The following is a 19020-nucleotide window of genomic DNA, read 5'->3' on the forward strand; positions in this document are numbered from 1 at the left end:
ACTTTTATTTTTCCTTTTTTTTTTTTTCCTTTGTTCCGGGTCGGGCCCATTTAGCACCTCATTAATCAATTAGTGAGAAGCCTTTGTTCCTCCTGCAAAAGACACAGCACACAACACACCTGAGTAGGTGACAAAGCACAAGAGCGTCGTCGACGTCACATTGCAAACTTCGGCTCCATTTCTTTTCCCTTTTCCAAAGTTTTGCTATTTATTTCTCTATCTTTTTCACCAAGTTAAGAAGGGGTGCACCGGTCCTGGAGGTACTGCAATACCAGGTCAATGCGTGGAGTGGACAGAGCAAGCTCTTTTTCCATCTCCCTGTTCCAAAAATCCATTTAATATATGGTCCCCAGATAGGGGACGTATCAGATATTAAACTGATAAGAACAGATTTTTTTTTTTTTTTTTTTTTTTTTCTTTTTTCTCGAACCACATCAGTACGATCTTACAATTTCTGAACGTTTTGGGCATTTCACCCCAGCTCTAAGATCGTTCATCATTCTCGGTCCGTTATAAACTCAAAGCAAATTACATAAAACAATTCCACCACAAACAACACAGAAACAAAAATCAAAATATATCTATATGTTACATAACTCCACCCACTTTTTGATCTTCCAAATCCCTTCAGCATCAACCCCCTTTCTCTTATCCCACAAGTATATTACATAAACTTTCCCTAATATCATCCTTACACAATCATCCACACTTACAGCTTTCTTTCTAAAAACATACAAATTCCTTACATCCCACAAAGCTTCTTTAACACAAGCAAACATTAACCACAACACCCTACCTTGCGCACTTCCACACATACCTAAACCAAACATAAAAATCTCAAAGGTCAAAAAACTCACACCCGTCAATTCTTTACACAACGGCCCTAATCTTCTCAAAACATCCCTTGCGTACCCACAATTCCACATCACATGCACAATACTCTCACATCCCATACATTCCTCTCTTGGACATTCTTCTGACCTGCACACACCCCTCACTCTCATAAATTCCCTTACAGGCAGTGCACCCTGTAAACACTGCCAAACCACGTCTCCCTGTCTATTTGACATTCCATCAATTCCAATCATTGCCCAAACTTTCTCCGCATCATTCACCCTAATTCCATTTATATCACACATTTTCTCTCTACTCTCAATCATCCTACCAATCATTTTTTTATCTTTCCATACCTTTCTTTCCACACTCTCCAACTCATACTTATGCACAAACATACTTACCCACTCATACCATTTTGCACTACAGAAAGCTACCGGTCTAGATAAATCCCTTGCACACCACTTCAACCTTAAAAACAGATTTCCACTCGCAAACCTACACATACTTCCTGTCATACCCCCACGCTCCAACGTTCTCAACACAAAAGAGACAATATTAATACCCAAAAAAACCTCCAGGTTTGGGAAACCAAACCCGCCTTTCTTTTTGCTTAACTTAACCACTTCTCTTTTAACCCTTTCCATTTTAGAGTTCCAGAAGAACATAAAAAGAATACGGTCCATCCTCTTCAGCACCAACTTCCCAGGAGGAAAAACTAAAGCAACAAACAACAAAATCGGTAAGATAACGTTCTTAATCACCACTATTCGACCCGTAAATGATAAAGACCTCAAACGCCACATAGACAATTTATTCTCAACTTTTATTCTAACATCCTCCCAACACTCACCCCCATCCATCCTATCATTAAACTTAATCCCTAATATTTTAATTGATCCATTCACCCCCCTCACACCCAAGTCCTCACTCACCCTATTATTCCCAAACACCTTACACTCAGTTTTGTTCCAATTTACCCTAAACGCAGATGCTCCACAAAAAAAGGACACAAGCAACTTCACTCTTCTCAATGCACTTACATCCTCACATACCAAACATACATCATCCATATACCCAAACACACTCAATCTTCTTCCATCACCACCTGGTATTTGCACTCCACGAACAATCTTATCTCTTTTTAACATCAACAATAACGGTTCAATAGCACATATGAAAGCAATGGGTGACAAAGGGCACCCCTGCCTAACTCCTGAACGTACCCAAACTTTCCTTGTCAATTCACCATTCACCACAAAACAACTAAAAATATCCACATATAAACTCCTCACACGCTCCACAAATTCAGACGGAAAGCCCATTTGCACCAACACACTAAATAAAAAATCATGCGCCAATCTATCATACGCTTTCTCGAAGTCCAGACTCATTACATACACATCTTTCTTACGCTCCTTACAATCCCACAACACATCTCTCAATAACACCAAACACTCATGCATTCTTCTTTCAGGTACAGCACAAAATTGCTCCGCACTCACAACATCTACAATCACACTCTTCATCCTATTTGCAATCACTTTTGCGTAGATCTTATAATCACAATTTAAAAGACTTATTGGTCGCCAATTTTTCAATTCTTTCAGATTCCCTTTTTTTGGAATCAAAGCAACCATCCCTCCTTTCATACTGTCAGCCACACACACGTTGGTCCACATATACTGACACACACCCAAAACATCCTCTCCAATCACTTCCCAAAAACAACGATAAAACTCAACCGGCAATCCATCACACCCAGGCGTCTTATTTGCACACATACTTTTAACCACCTCCCACACTTCTTTCATACTAACTTCTTTCACCATAACGCTTTTATCTATCTCACTTACCTTCTGCTCAATTACACTCAAAACTTCACTTTCTAAAGTCACATCTCTCCACTTCCTTTCATACAAACAGTCATAAAAACTTGCAACCTCATTACTTACATCATCACCACTCACCTCAGTTCCATCCTCTCTCAAAACTGTCTCCATCAAAGGCTTCTTCGCAAAGACCTTCTTAAAGAAAAACTTCGAACATCGTTCGTCCTCCTCCATCTTTTCCAACTTAGACCTAAAAATAATACCTCTACCCAACTCATCCATAAACTTCTGGATTTTCTTTTTAACACTAACAACATCCAAACTCACATCCATTCCACTTTCCCTCAACAAATAAAGAAACCTTAACTGTGCGTTTAAACGAACCCACTCTTCTCTCTTCTTTTTCGCTTTTCTCATACCTACTCTCCTAAAAAAACAAGCACATTCTTTCTTTACCCAATCCCACCAAACCAGAATATTGGCAAACTCCCGCTTATACTCCACCCATCTTGCATATTCTCTCGCAAACTCCTTCTTAACCCAATCATCTTCTAATAACAACACATTTAGCTTCCAAGTCCCTCGCCCTCTCAATTCTCCTCCTACTTTCACTCTCACTATTATCATCTCATGATCTGAAAAGGCCACACCTTCTTGATTATAACTTAAACATTCAAACGACGATGACACAAAAACATAATCTAGACACGACATAATACCCCCACGATCAGAAAAAAAAGTACACCTATCTCCCCCCCCTAACACTTTTGACACACTTTTCAACCTAAAGTCCCCCAAAATATCACATAATACCTTCCCTGACAAATCATATTCATTCTTTGTAATATCAACATTAAAATCACCAACCAAAACAGTAGGGATATTCCCCTGAACAAAAAACTTTAACTTTTCAAAAAAATCAATACGTTCCACTTTGGCAACCGGCGCATATATATTAATTAACTTAAAGCTTATTTTCCCATACTTAACATAAACAACAATACCCCTCCCCCCTTCCACTACCACATACTTCTCAATACACATCCCCCTATTTTTTAACAGAACCCCAACACCATCATTCTTACACCCACCACCCGACCATACAGATTCTCCCCACACCCACTCCTCCGCCCACCCAGTCTCATTCAAACCACATTCTTGCAGACAAATAATATCACTACCAACATTTTCCAGAAAATTAAAGATGGCAGTGCGTCTCGTCCTACTTCTTATCAGCCTCACATTAAGTGAGCTTACTGTAAGACTACTAGGAATGTGTTATTTACAGAACAAAACAGGGGTCCATGAATCTCTCAGCGATTTTCCAAAGAGTCCACGCACGTCTCTCCCAGACACGAAAATCTATTGCTGGTCTCAACCTCAGATTCTTCCGGACTCCTCTCAGTCCTTCGCTTCTTTTGCCCGACCTTCCGACCAGGCGGCTTCTCAAACTCACCCTCTCCCTCTTCCTCAGACGTTGAAGCCCCACCACCCTCCCTCTTAGAAAGGGAAGTCTCTCCCGAGGATGGGTATTCCACAATGTTAGAGGGGTTCGACGCTGACACAGAGGTTTCCCCCTGCACCATCTTCTCCTCCAGCTCCATTACCATCTCCGCTACCTCCCCAGGAGATGCGGGACTCACCACAAAGGCACTAACAATTTCCTCCTGCTGCATAAGCTCTTCCTCATCTTTTTTTAATTTTTCAGCATAAGCAGCTCTCTCCACTTCCTCTTTTTCTTGTCTGATGAGGACCTCTGCTAGATGTTTGGCTCTCTCCTTCTCCGCCTTCCTTTCCTCCTCTCTTCGACTTCTCGCCACTGGACAATCTCGATACAAATGATCAGGATCTCCACACAGGTCGCATCTCCGACCCATCGGGCATCCACCGGCAGTGTGACCCTGCTTCTTACAGTTCCGGCAGGTCAGACCTTTGGAACATGACTCCTGCAAATGGCCGAACTGAAAACATTTCCGGCAGTACGAGGGCTGTCCGGTATACATTATGGTTCCTCTAAATCCCGCCACAGAGAAAGACGACGGTGGGTGCATGTAGCCTCCCACCCCCTCTGGATCAAGGCGGAACTTTACAGAAAATCGCATCTTGCAATTGTACACCCCGAGCTGGTTGGTAAGTTTTTCACCGTTCCTTACCTCGGAACAATATCTTCTTAAGAAGGCCTCAATCAATTGTATGTCCGTGAATGGGTTATGCACATGAACATATAACACCCTCTGAACTAAAGCGAACAGAGGTTTCACAGCAATCCCTACCAGCATAGGGTCCCTCTTCATCCTCATCAATTCCCCATATGCAAATAGACAACGGCCATTATCAGTAAATGTTATTTCATAAGTACCTTTTTTGGGGTATTCATTGATACTATAGAATTCGGTCTTGCTGAAGCCCAATTTTTCCATCAGGATCTCCTTTGCGATATACATCATTCTGTTCCGTGCCTGGTCCTCAGGGTCTACTTCAAAGCGGATAGTATCCTTCAATCCCGCCATCTTCTACTGTCGACTTGCGTCACAGATTTCAAAAAACGATCGCTCCGTCAAAGAACGGGGTAGTATGCCACCAAAACACACAATGGCACTCCCTCGACCTCCTGACTCAGTCCGGGCATGCCATGATCTGAGCCAAAAGGCCGAGAAGCGATACCGACCATAGCTCGCCCAGACCGGGCCCCCTTCAGAACTCTCAGCACTGCTCACGGAGAGGAGACACCGCCAGGAGGCGAAAAACCTACTCTGCAAGTCACACAGTCCTCTGCGTGGGGACGATTAATCTGCATAGGACCGCCCCCAACAGGCACCTCCCCCGCAAAGCAGCAGGGGGGCCGAGCGAGCGGGCGTCTGCACTTCATCTGCCAGCCGCCCGCTGCTACACCCTCCCCACAACAACTCATTTGTCAAGTCAGTCTGACCGACCGACTGCCTGCCTGACGGCTCAGAGATCACTTTTCCTTTCTCTTGACACAGCCGCTGGACGGTGTGAGGGGACAAGCACGCTCGCTCCAGCACACGCTGATAGCTACAGCTTACCTTCGGTCGTTCGCACCTTCTCAGACTGTGACTGCTAGCAGTGGAGGAGGAAGCAGCCAAATCTCAACCTGCAGGTGTCTTCGATTCAAGTAGACGGCTCCAGACTAATCATGATCCAATTAGCTCCAATTAATTAGGCCGCCGATTAGGTCACTTTTATTTTTCCTTTTTTTTTTTTTCCTTTGTTCCGGGTCGGGCCCATTTAGCACCTCATTAATCAATTAGTGAGAAGCCTTTGTTCCTCCTGCAAAAGACACAGCACACAACACACCTGAGTAGGTGACAAAGCACAAGAGCGTCGTCGACGTCACATTGCAAACTTCGGCTCCATTTCTTTTCCCTTTTCCAAAGTTTTGCTATTTATTTCTCTATCTTTTTCACCAAGTTAAGAAGGGGTGCACCGGTCCTGGAGGTACTGCAATACCAGGTCAATGCGTGGAGTGGACAGAGCAAGCTCTTTTTCCATCTCCCTGTTCCAAAAATCCATTTAATATATGGTCCCCAGATAGGGGACGTATCAGATATTAAACTGATAAGAACAGATTTTTTTTTAAGTTGAATATCCCCAAATGGGGATAAAAACAACAATTTTATTTAAAATAAATCACAAAACAAATCATATTTACAAAACAAACTTAAAACTCACATACTGTGTTTACAAAACATAACAGAAATCACATTTTTACACTAAACGAAAAATAGATTTTTCTAAACAAAAAATCACTATTACATCAATTAAATCTACTGAAAAATCTTCTTTCTTTTTCCCTCGCAGACGTTTCCCAAGGTATCTGTTGAAAACCTCATTGATGGAGATCTTCGCCAAAAATTCAGGTACAGTCAATTTTTCACGTACAGTATTACGTACAGTTCCACAATCAGGCCTTTCTCTAAACTTTTTAACATCTTCTACATAAGTAGCAGGTAAACCTAAATTTTTTACATACAGTTTAAACTGAGTATCGGTTCTGGCGGGCCTCCCAGGCTCACTCCCAGAACTTTCCTCAGACATTTCAGATCTACACTCCTCCTCCTCCTCTTTATCTTTTTCCTTCTTTTTCACACAATCCTTAATCAAATGACCTACAGTTTTACAGAAAAAACATTTCTTCCCATCATTACAATTTTGATATGTATGCCCCTCTGTATAACATTTGGTACAAAACAATAAACAACAATCGTTTTCTGAATGTCCGTACTGTTTGCAGTTTTTGCAAAAAGTGTCCATATTTTCGAAAAAAAGGTCACCTACTACACGGTTTATCCTAAAACGTGCAGGAGGAAGTACAAAAGTCCCGTCATCTTTACATATTAATTTGCACAAAAACTTTCTTTTCCCAGTCCAAAATTGGCAAGAGTTCATTACATCACCCTTGTAGGTGACTTCCTTGCAAAATTGTCTCAAGAAGTTAGCTATTTCCCCTTCCGGCATCGTAGGGGAATACATCTTTACAATAAAAAGTTTTTCATCTTCAATGAAATGTGGCGTAACCACCACACCCTCCAACAAAGGATGGTCCTTTAGTCTTCGCAAAGTCTTCAGGAGAGATAGATATCTCTCCCTCGTTGCAAATGTGACATCATAACAATTTTTCTTCGGATAATCCATAACGCAGAGTATCTCTTCCCTTTTCAGCTGGAACAATCCCAGTAAAAGCTGCTCGGACAGGAACACCAGGTCCTTCTCCATCGTAAACCTCACGGTATTCCGGTTTCTTTGGTATCCAGGTATCGACGCCATCTCTCTCACGTCACCCGACCAGTAGCTCACCGATAACAACTGCAGCACCTAGGAAAAGGGCCAGTATGATCGCTCCTCGTTGCTCCGGGCCTATTTCCTCCACCCCAATAGCAGCAGGGGGGTTAAGACAGGGCTATAAACCCGTGCCGATCCCCCCAGGCCGAGGCGAAGGAGCACCCGGAGCACCTCCGGCCAAGACCAAGGCAGCACCCGCAAAGATACTACACTTGATCTTAGCCAAAAGGCCGAGAAGCGATACCGACCATAGCTCGCCCAGACCGGGCCCCCTTCAGAACTCTCAGCACTGCTCACGGAGAGGAGACACCGCCAGGAGGCGAAAAACCTACTCTGCAAGTCACACAGTCCTCTGCGTGGGGACGATTAATCTGCATAGGACCGCCCCCAACAGGCACCTCCCCCGCAAAGCAGCAGGGGGGCCGAGCGAGCGGGCGTCTGCACTTCATCTGCCAGCCGCCCGCTGCTACACCCTCCCCACAACAACTCATTTGTCAAGTCAGTCTGACCGACCGACTGCCTGCCTGACGGCTCAGAGATCACTTTTCCTTTCTCTTGACACAGCCGCTGGACGGTGTGAGGGGACAAGCACGCTCGCTCCAGCACACGCTGATAGCTACAGCTTACCTTCGGTCGTTCGCACCTTCTCAGACTGTGACTGCTAGCAGTGGAGGAGGAAGCAGCCAAATCTCAACCTGCAGGTGTCTTCGATTCAAGTAGACGGCTCCAGACTAATCATGATCCAATTAGCTCCAATTAATTAGGCCGCCGATTAGGTCACTTTTATTTTTCCTTTTTTTTTTTTTCCTTTGTTCCGGGTCGGGCCCATTTAGCACCTCATTAATCAATTAGTGAGAAGCCTTTGTTCCTCCTGCAAAAGACACAGCACACAACACACCTGAGTAGGTGACAAAGCACAAGAGCGTCGTCGACGTCACATTGCAAACTTCGGCTCCATTTCTTTTCCCTTTTCCAAAGTTTTGCTATTTATTTCTCTATCTTTTTCACCAAGTTAAGAAGGGGTGCACCGGTCCTGGAGGTACTGCAATACCAGGTCAATGCGTGGAGTGGACAGAGCAAGCTCTTTTTCCATCTCCCTGTTCCAAAAATCCATTTAATATATGGTCCCCAGATAGGGGACGTATCAGATATTAAACTGATAAGAACAGATTTTTTTTTTTTTTTTTTTTTTTTTTTTTTTTTTCTTTCAATTCTCAGTATACAAGTCTTGAACAACACAACATTAAAAACATGTATTGTTATATTTTTTTATAGGTTATCAAGACAAGTCATCATCGAATTGAGATCATAAGACAAAAAAAATAGGTAAGTACATACATATTAAACATTCTTAAATGTTTTACCCCATAACTTCTGTTTCCATATTCTTTCAGCTTCTTCTTCTCCTAAATGCATTCTATCTTTCCAGAAAAATAAATATAAATAATTGAGACATAATTTCATACATTCAACTTCAGATATTTCTTCTTTTTTTAGAATTAAAATACATCTCGTTTTCCACAAGGCTAACTTTGTACATGAAAATAATATCCATAAAACTCTAAAATTTTCCTTTTTAATCCCTATTCCATAAAACAGAGTATCAAATTCTAAAAGTCTTAGGTCACTTATAAAAGAAATTAAAATACTTACTCTCCTCCAAACCTTTTGTGCAAAAGTACAATTCCACATTAAATGCATTGGATTTTCACAATCACCACAACTTGTTCTCGGACAAAAATCATTTCTTCTTAGACCTCTTCTATATTGAAACTCACGTGTTGTAAGACAATCGTTTACTAACATCCATATTAAGTCTTTCATTTCATTTGTCAATTCATTAAAACACATGTTACCCCATATTTCTTTTAATCTAGATTCACTAAAATTTTTAATAGGTACGTAACACTCTTTTTCCTCTATAAATTTCAATATTTTCCTATGGTCCGATAAAACATTAAAATCCAACTGTTCCAAACTGTATATCTCTAAAATGCGTTTTAAAACAATGTAATCTTTTGCCGGTACACCCCTAATGGGCTTCTTTAATGATACTAGAAACCAATTATATTTTTTAATAAAATACCCACAATTATACGTGACCATGTTTTTTAAATTAGACTCTGGACCTTTTAAAATTGACACAACATAAGCCAAATATTTTAAATATAAAAACCTCTTAATATCCGGACAATTTTTACCTCCTTTTTCTTTTCTCCTGGTAAGTACATCTCTTTTTATTCTCTCCATTTTACTATTCCAAAGAAAATAAAAACATAATTTAACAATTTTTCTTAAATATCTATCCGGGGGTAAAAAGATTAAAGATACATATAAAATAATTGGCATTAAGACCTGTTTTATAATTAAAATTTTCCCTTCTAAAGTTAAAAGCCTTGTTTTCCAAAAATCTATTTTTTTCCTAACTCTCTCCAACAGAGACTCCCAATTTTTAATACTACCACCATTACTGGAAAAAAAGATACCTAAAATTTTCAACTCATTTACTATTTTAAAACAACAATCAGTATTTAATTTAAAATTACCTATTAAAAGCACATTAGTCTTATCATAATTTAACTTAAAGCCGGATGCACTACAAAACATATTAAGAGTCCTCACAATTCGATTAAAACTAGGCATATCCTCCGCCAACACCGTTACATCATCCATATATGCAATTGCTTTCACAGGAATATTATTATTACCCGGAATAAAAACACCCCTAATCACTTTATCCCATCTAAAAGCTTGCAGTAACGGTTCTAAAACACAAATAAAAAGAATTGGGGACAACGGGCAGCCTTGCTTAACACCACATTTAAGACTTATAGCATTTGTAAAAAAACCATTAATAGAAACTTTACTAGTACAGTTATTATATAGACTCTCAATCTGTTTTATGAAACTTACAGGACAACCTAATTTTCTTAAAACTTCAAATAAGAACACATGGGCAACTCTATCGTATGCCTTTTCAAAATCGCATGAAATCAGCGCCAATCCACGTCCCCTATCATTAAAATCATATAAAATATCTCTAACTAAAAACAAAGCGTCAGAAATTCTACGACCAGGGACAGCACACGTTTGGTCGATCCCAATTACATTACTAATTACTTTTTTCAGTCTATCGGCAAGAATCTTTGCGAATATTTTGTAATCAGAGTTTAATAATGTAATAGGTCTCCAATTGGCTAGTTTCTCTTTATCGCCTTTCTTAAACAATAAAATAATCAATCCTTCGAGCCAAGATTCAGGTAATATGTATGAGTTAAAAACTTCCACTAAAACAAGTAAAAAATCATCACTAATAAGATCCCAAAAGCATTTGTAAAATTCTATCGGAAGGCCATCCATACCTGGAGTTTTCCTAACTGAAAGACCATTAATAACACTAAAAACTTCTTCTTTTAATAATTTCTCAGATAAGATACTCCTATCAGCATTGCTAAAAACAGATTCCAAAATACCGATAAAAAAGTTTTTAAGGGAATTATCACAATTCTTCTCTGAAAACAAAAGGGAATAAAAATCTTCTGCTATTTTTAATTTCTCCTTTAACCCACTTACGCCATCTAATTTTTTAATGTAATCTTTCTTATTAGTTAATCTCTTAAAAAAATAATTAGAACACTTCTCATTTTTTTCGTAAAATTCCACTTTTGAATTAAAAATCAATTCTTTCCCTCTATCGTCTAAAACCTTTTTAATTTCTTCCTTTACTTCTTGGATCTCATTTTCACTTGCTTCACCTATTTCTTTAAAAACATATAAAACCTGTAACCTCGCAAACAATTTATCATAAAATTTCTTCTTTTCTTGACTCCTTTTTTTGCTATACTTCAACAAAAACTTTTTGGTTTCCTCTTTAAAAAAATCCCACCACCTTAGAATAGAATTAAAATTATTTTTCTTTTGAACAATTTTTTGATAAAAACACCCAAATTCATCTTTAAGTTTCATATCCTCTAGAATATTGGTATTTAACTTCCAATGGGTAGACTTTTTCCCCATAAAACTTTCTGAACCACAAGAAACAACACATCTAATAAAATTGTGATCTGAAAAACCGTTTAAATTTGAACTAAAGGAAACACACTTAAAACCTACTGAACAAAAGAAATAATCCACTCTAGATTCACTGAACGAATTTCTCCAAGTTATCCTCTCACTATCTTGTTTTCCACATTCTACCCATATGTCCTGTAAACTAAAAATTGAGACCATATCTTTCAAAATTTTTACCGATCTATCTCTTTTAAGATCCATATCAACATGACAATTAAAATCACCACCAATTAGAATTGGACACGTTCCGTCCATAAATAATTTTAAAAATTCAAATAGTTCTATTCTCTTCGCTTTCTCACAATACGCATAAATGCAAAAACATTTCATCTTAAAATTCTCTTTTTTAACCTCAACTAACAAAATTCTTCCTGGGTATATTTCCTTAAAATTTACTATCTCCCAAGATGCATTACACAAAAAACCAATGCCATCACTTTTAACTTCATTAGCTCCAGAGAAAAGGCCGTATCCATTCCAACCATTTAAAAGAAAAGAATAATCTACTCCTTTCCTAATATTGCATTCTTGCAAAAAACAAAAATCAACATCTTCAAGGTTTAACCACTCATAAAAAGCATTACGTTTCCTTTTGTTATTAAATCCTTGAACATTCAAGGATATGGCTTTAAACTCCTTCATCCATAATCACTAATGGAATCAGCAATATCAGATAGATCCAAATTTATCTGTAAATCTGTAGATGAAAAGGAGTCTGGGCTTATGGGCCCAAACATTACTTCAATTGCAGATTTCTTTACTTCATCCTCTTTTTCTTCATTTGTTTCTGCACCTCTCTTAAGAGTTTTTGAACTATCCATTTTTTCCATACCAGATCCAGATGACAACACAGTCTCTGGCACAGATACTCCAGCATCTTCCACTCCAGTATCTTCCACACCTTCCTCATCCTGGCTTTCTTCACTACCAGATACCACGTTTTTCACTTTTTTACTTTTTTTCCTCTTTTTCTTTTTACTTTCAAAACCAACATTCTCATCAGCCTTCTCCTCTCTTTCTCCCTCAGGTTGTTTTTCTACATTTTCATCCACCACTTCTCCCTCCTCACTTTCTTTGCTTTGGTCGGATTGACGTTCTTCATCCTTACCATTCTCTCCCTCTTTTTTTTTCCTAGGACACTCACTTTCTTGATGTGTCGGACCCGCACACTCCTTGCAGATCCGACATGTCACCACAGAATGTCCATAAGCACGACATTCAAAGCAGTATGGGGGCATTAAAGAAAAAAAAACAGTACCCCTATTCCGATTAACGAAAACAATGGGCGCCGGCCTCTTTATGCCCCCAGGTTCGTTCGGGTCTTCTTTAAATTTGACCATGTAAACCCTCTTACCATTCCATGCCCCGAATCCTGTCCGTCCCAGGTTTCTAAACTTCAAATAGGAACAGTATTGAAGAAGGAAAGCCTCCACCTCACAATCTGTAACAAAAGGGTTTTGAAAAGAAATAGTTAATACCTTATAATTTAATTGAAAAAGTGGCCTTACTTTTAGGCCAACAAAAACATCCAAATCTCTATTTGTTTCATAGAGTTTGTACGCTTTTTCACATCTCGCGTTGTCCTCCAGCGTCACATCCAGGACACCTTTATTATAAAAAGTCTGAACACAAAAAAAGTCTTCCCTTTTCAACTTAAAAATGGGAGACAAAATGTTTCTAAAGATCCAATCCACGTTTTTTGTATCACGCTGATCTCTCTCTATGAAAAACCGAATAGTGTCCTTTAAAGGAAAAAACTCAGAAAAAAAATCAGGCCTTCTTCCTGGATCATTATCTCCAGGAAAGTCTTGACCATCTTCCATCTTTGCGGATGGTGTAAAAAAAGAAAAATAATAGAAAAAGAATAACTCCTTCTTCTTTCCTCCTCTAAGGTAAGCGACAGACAACAATCACGCAAAGGTTCCTCTCCTCCGGTGAATATGTTTCCCCCTCGACGTTGGATTCGTCTCCTCCTCCTTCGCCTCAGGATCCACGGCTCCACCGAAGACGACCCAGGACTCCGCTCACGCCAGCAACCGAAATCCCAGACCTAAGAGGAAAAAACACCCACTACAGGTGCGACACTGGATCTCTTCCCGTTGTTTGGGGACTATTTCCCCCACCCCAAATAGCAGCAAGGGAGGTTTAGGTCCGGTAATAAAACCAGAACCGATCCTCCCAAGGCCGAGATGAGGGAGCACCCACAAACACCAATTGACTAAACCTCACACGGAAACCACAAGGCAACCACACTTGGTCTAGCCAAAAGGCCGAGAAGCGATACCGACCATAGCTCGCCCAGACCGGGCCCCCTTCAGAACTCTCAGCACTGCTCACGGAGAGGAGACACCGCCAGGAGGCGAAAAACCTACTCTGCAAGTCACACAGTCCTCTGCGTGGGGACGATTAATCTGCATAGGACCGCCCCCAACAGGCACCTCCCCCGCAAAGCAGCAGGGGGGCCGAGCGAGCGGGCGTCTGCACTTCATCTGCCAGCCGCCCGCTGCTACACCCTCCCCACAACAACTCATTTGTCAAGTCAGTCTGACCGACCGACTGCCTGCCTGACGGCTCAGAGATCACTTTTCCTTTCTCTTGACACAGCCGCTGGACGGTGTGAGGGGACAAGCACGCTCGCTCCAGCACACGCTGATAGCTACAGCTTACCTTCGGTCGTTCGCACCTTCTCAGACTGTGACTGCTAGCAGTGGAGGAGGAAGCAGCCAAATCTCAACCTGCAGGTGTCTTCGATTCAAGTAGACGGCTCCAGACTAATCATGATCCAATTAGCTCCAATTAATTAGGCCGCCGATTAGGTCACTTTTATTTTTCCTTTTTTTTTTTTTCCTTTGTTCCGGGTCGGGCCCATTTAGCACCTCATTAATCAATTAGTGAGAAGCCTTTGTTCCTCCTGCAAAAGACACAGCACACAACACACCTGAGTAGGTGACAAAGCACAAGAGCGTCGTCGACGTCACATTGCAAACTTCGGCTCCATTTCTTTTCCCTTTTCCAAAGTTTTGCTATTTATTTCTCTATCTTTTTCACCAAGTTAAGAAGGGGTGCACCGGTCCTGGAGGTACTGCAATACCAGGTCAATGCGTGGAGTGGACAGAGCAAGCTCTTTTTCCATCTCCCTGTTCCAAAAATCCATTTAATATATGGTCCCCAGATAGGGGACGTATCAGATATTAAACTGATAAGAACAGATTTTTTTTTTTTTTTTTTTTTCTTTTTTTTTTTTTTTTTTTTTTTTTTTTTTTTTTTTTTCTTTTTTTTTTTTTTTTTTTTTTTTTTTTTTTTTAATTTTTATCTCAGGTCATCTCTCAATCTCAAATAATAAAAATAGTCTCTTTTTTTGTCTCGTAGGAAACATGAAACAATATCTTTATAGAGATTTCAAGATTTTCATCATTGATAAAAATGGTAAGTAATAATATATATATATTTTTATTTTTAATAATAATACTAATAATAATAATAATAAAAAGATAATATACTTTACTGAATTTTGTTCCATTGGCTTCTTTTCCACATCTTCTCAGCAGCTTTGGCTCCATAACAAATTTTGTCTCTCCAGAAGTGTAAATATAAATAACTTAAAAACAGTTTAAAACACTCATCTTGGCTTATTTTTTCTTTTTTGAAGATTAAAATATTTCTCACCTTCCACAACGCCATCTTCGCACAAGATATTGTTATCCAGGCTACTTTAAAATCTTCATTTTTGAGGTTTAAACCGTATAAAACTAAATAAAAGTCCATAAAAGAAACATTTGTCAGAAGTTTTAAAAGGGTACTGACCTTCCGCCACATCCCCTGTGCAAAGCCGCAATTCCAAAAAACATGTAACGTGGTTTCGCAGGATCCACAAAACTCCCTGGGGCACTGGCCACTTCTTATTAAGCCCCTCCTGTGCTGAAAATCTTTTGTAGGGAGACAATCCTGTACAATACACCATAAAATTTCCTTTTGTGCATTTGTTAAAAATTTAAAATTAATATTTTGCCACACAGTCTCAACCATTTTGTTAGATAGGTTTCCTATTGGAGAATGGGTCACTTGGCTTTCCAGTAATTTTAAAATTTTTTTGTGGTCCATTAAAATTTGTACTTCAACATGTTCCAATTTGTACAGTCTTATAATTTTTTCTAAAACCACATAATTTCCAGCTGGAACCCATCTCCATGGGGTAGATAAAGGTGCGTTAGTCCACTTGTATTTTTTGATAAAAAAGCCACAATTATACCACATAAAATTCCTTAAGTTAAAATCAGGTCCTAAAATAGTCTTTACACACTGCGATAAAAACTTGCAATAAATGAACTTTCTAAAATCAGGGAATCCTCTTCCGCCTTTAAAAATAGATTTATACACTTCCTCCCGCCTGCATCTCTCCATCTTGCTTTTCCAGAAAAAATAAAAACATTCTCTTATAAATTTTCTTAAAACAATGTCAGGGGGAATAAAAACAGTTGAAATGTATAAAAGCATAGGTAAAATCACTTGTTTTAAAATTAAAATTTTCCCATCCATGCTTAGGCTTCTTAGTTTCCAGAAGGAGAGTTTCTTCCTTACTCTCTCCAGTAGCGATTCCCAATTCTTTATACTCCCGCAGTTTTCTGTAAAAACAATTCCTAAAATCTTTATTTCTTGGACCTTCTTAAAACAACAATCTTCATTTAAAATAAACTTTCCACACAATAAAATGTTTGATTTGTCCATATTTAGCTTAAAACCGGCTGCTTCCTGGAACCACTGCACCACCCGAACTATCCGGTTGAGTCCCGTCATGTCCCGGGTGAGCAGGGTCACATCGTCCATATAAGCCACCAATTTTACTGGTATGTTCTTGTTTCCTGGAATAAAAACACCTTTAATTATTTTATCTTTTCTGATGGCGTTCAGCAGCGGTTCTATTGCACATATGAATAAAATTGGTGATAAAGGGCATCCTTGTTTTACGCCACTTTTTAAAAAAACTCTTTTTGATAAAAAACCGTTGACAGATATTTTACTAAAAGCTTCTTCATATAAAATTCTAACATATTTCACAAACTTTTCTGGACATCCCATCTTCGTTAAAACCTTAAATAAAAAATCATGAGACACACGGTCGTAGGCCTTTTCAAAATCTAGACTCAATACAGCCAAGTCCTGTTCTCTGTCTTTAAAATCCCATAAAATGTCTCGTACTAAAAACAATGAGTCCGTTATCTTTCTTCCTGGGACCGCACAGGTTTGATCTCTATTAATGACAGAGGCAATTACACTTTTCATTCTGTTAGCCAGGATTTTCGCAAAAATTTTATAATCAGTGTTTAAAAGCGTTATAGGTCTCCAGTTCTTCAGCTCGTTCTTATTACCTTTTTTGTATAGCAGCACGATGAGACCTTCCTTCCATGACTCGGGTAAAACACTGGTAGATAAAATTTCCTGTAAAACATCCATAAAAGCTGTATTGATTATATTCCAAAAGATTTTAAAAAATTCAATAGGAAGGCCATCACTCCCCGGTGTTTTAAGGTTTTTAAAACTTTTTATTGCACACGCCACTTCACTGTATTCCACATCTTGTGCTAAAAAATCATATTCGCTTTTATTAAAAGGGATATCAATTTTTTCTAAAAAAAATTCTTCCATAAAAGGGTCACTCTTCTTTTTTTCAAATAAATTAGAATAAAACTCCTCCGCTTTTTTTAATCTGCCATCCAACGATTTTTCACCATCTATTTCTTCTATTGTGTCTTTTTTACTTACTATTTTTTTGAAAAAGAAGTTGGAGCATTTCTCATCCTCCTCCAAGGCTTCCACTCTGGCGTTGAAGATGATCTCCTTTCCTCTCTCTTCCAGTTTTCTTTTGACTTTTATTTTTACTTCTTCAATCTCCTCATCAACTTGGATTCCAGAATTCTTAAATAAATAAAGACACTGTAAATTTGCAAAAAGTTTTTCATACATTCCTCTTTTCTTTTCAGCTCTTTCTTTTGCTTTTTGTATAAAAAAACTTTTACTTTTCTTTTTCACATATTCCCACCACAATAAATTATTCATAAAATCTTTTTTCTTTTCTTCCAATTTCTTAAAAAACTCTTTAAAACTATTTAATATGTCCGGATCTTTTAAAATAGATGTGTTTAGTTTCCAGTGGGAAGATTTCTTTTTTGACTCACCATCCAGGAATAAAGTGCACTGCAGTAATTTATGGTCCGAAAACCCATTCACCTTGGTGGCAAACTCTTCTTGTTTAAAGTGCTCCGTGACAAATAAATAATCAATTCTGGATTCCACAGCGTTGTTTCCCCAAGTCATCTTATATTTTTCTTCTCTGCCACATTCCTCCCAGCAATCCCTAAAAAGAAAAATCTCCTTTACCTCTCTCAGGATCCTGGAGGATTTGTCCTTCTTTTTTTCTATGTGACAATTAAAATCTCCGCCCACAATTATCGGGTCCGGACCTACTAAAAACAGTTTTAAAATCTCCAACAATTCTATTCTTTTGTTTTTCTCAGCATGGGCATATATACAAAAACATTTAATTCTTTTCTGGTTTCTTACCACCGTCACACATAAAATTCTTCCGGGGTAGATCTCTTCCACCTTCATGATCTCCCACTCTTTTTTACACAGGAAGGCAACGCCATCACTCCTCACCTCGTTACCTCCTGAGAGAGCGAAGTTCCCGGTCCAATTTTCTTTAAGGTAAGAATAGTCCAATTTTTTACCTATATTGCACTCCTGGAGAAAAATAAAATCAAAATCTTCATTTTCAAAAAAATCATATAATACTGCTCTCTTATTCCTTTTGTTAAACCCCTGAACATTCAGGGAGGCAATTTTGATCATCCTTGATCTTTCTTTTTAGGACCATCCCCACCGTCCTGTCTAACACTTCTCTTCACTTTTTCTTTTCCTTCAGATTCTGAGGAAGATGAAGAAGAGAGTTCGCCCAGGTAAGCAGATATTCTTTTCTTACCCGGCTCCTCCTCCTCTCTTTCACTCCCACTCTCTTCACACTTTCCTCGCTTCGCAGATTTAACTTCCAATTCCATTAGTTCTTGACCACACGGAATTCCAGGAGACGCAGAGGTGTCTTCCGGTGTCTCCTGTATTACCTGAGGGAGATCACTCACCATCTCTTCTATGTGAGATAGGCCGCACATCTCACTCCCAGCAACCTCTTCGCTAACCACTCCATTTGCATATTCATTAACATTTCTTTTTTCTATCTCATCATCTGCTCCCGGTGTCTCTTGGGAAACATTAGCTGCAGATGGGCCACTCCCACTCCTCTCACCACTTTCTTCTGCCACGTCAGCTGTGGCGGACTTGTTTGGACAATCCCGTTTCTGATGTGTTTCATTCACACAATCATCACATGGCTCACATTCTTCAGTTCTGTGGCCATATGTTCTACACGCCTTGCAATACTGAGGCATTCCCGTAAAAAAAAGATGTCCTCTTACCCTGTTAACATGTA

At 39.2% G+C, this 19020-nt stretch overlaps 1 non-coding gene and 3 pseudogenes across 1 annotated transcript; all 4 read right to left on the reverse strand.

Moving 5' to 3' along the window:
- Positions 1–238: 238 nt before the first annotated feature.
- On the reverse strand, positions 239–444 carry LOC140066339 (U2 spliceosomal RNA; annotated as a pseudogene).
- A 5659-nt stretch (positions 445–6103) lies between these two features.
- LOC140066259 (U2 spliceosomal RNA) lies at positions 6104–6298 on the reverse strand. The gene has a single exon (XR_011848179.1). It is a non-coding gene; the product is annotated as a U2 spliceosomal RNA (small nuclear RNA).
- Positions 6299–8486: 2188 nt separating this feature from the next.
- On the reverse strand, positions 8487–8726 carry LOC140066329 (U2 spliceosomal RNA; annotated as a pseudogene).
- Positions 8727–14597: 5871 nt separating this feature from the next.
- On the reverse strand, positions 14598–14768 carry LOC140066355 (U2 spliceosomal RNA; annotated as a pseudogene).
- Positions 14769–19020: the final 4252 nt, after the last annotated feature.

Source organism: Engystomops pustulosus, chromosome 6, assembly GCF_040894005.1.
Source record: "Engystomops pustulosus chromosome 6, aEngPut4.maternal, whole genome shotgun sequence".
In the NCBI taxonomy this organism is placed as follows: Eukaryota; Metazoa; Chordata; class Amphibia; order Anura; family Leptodactylidae; genus Engystomops; species Engystomops pustulosus.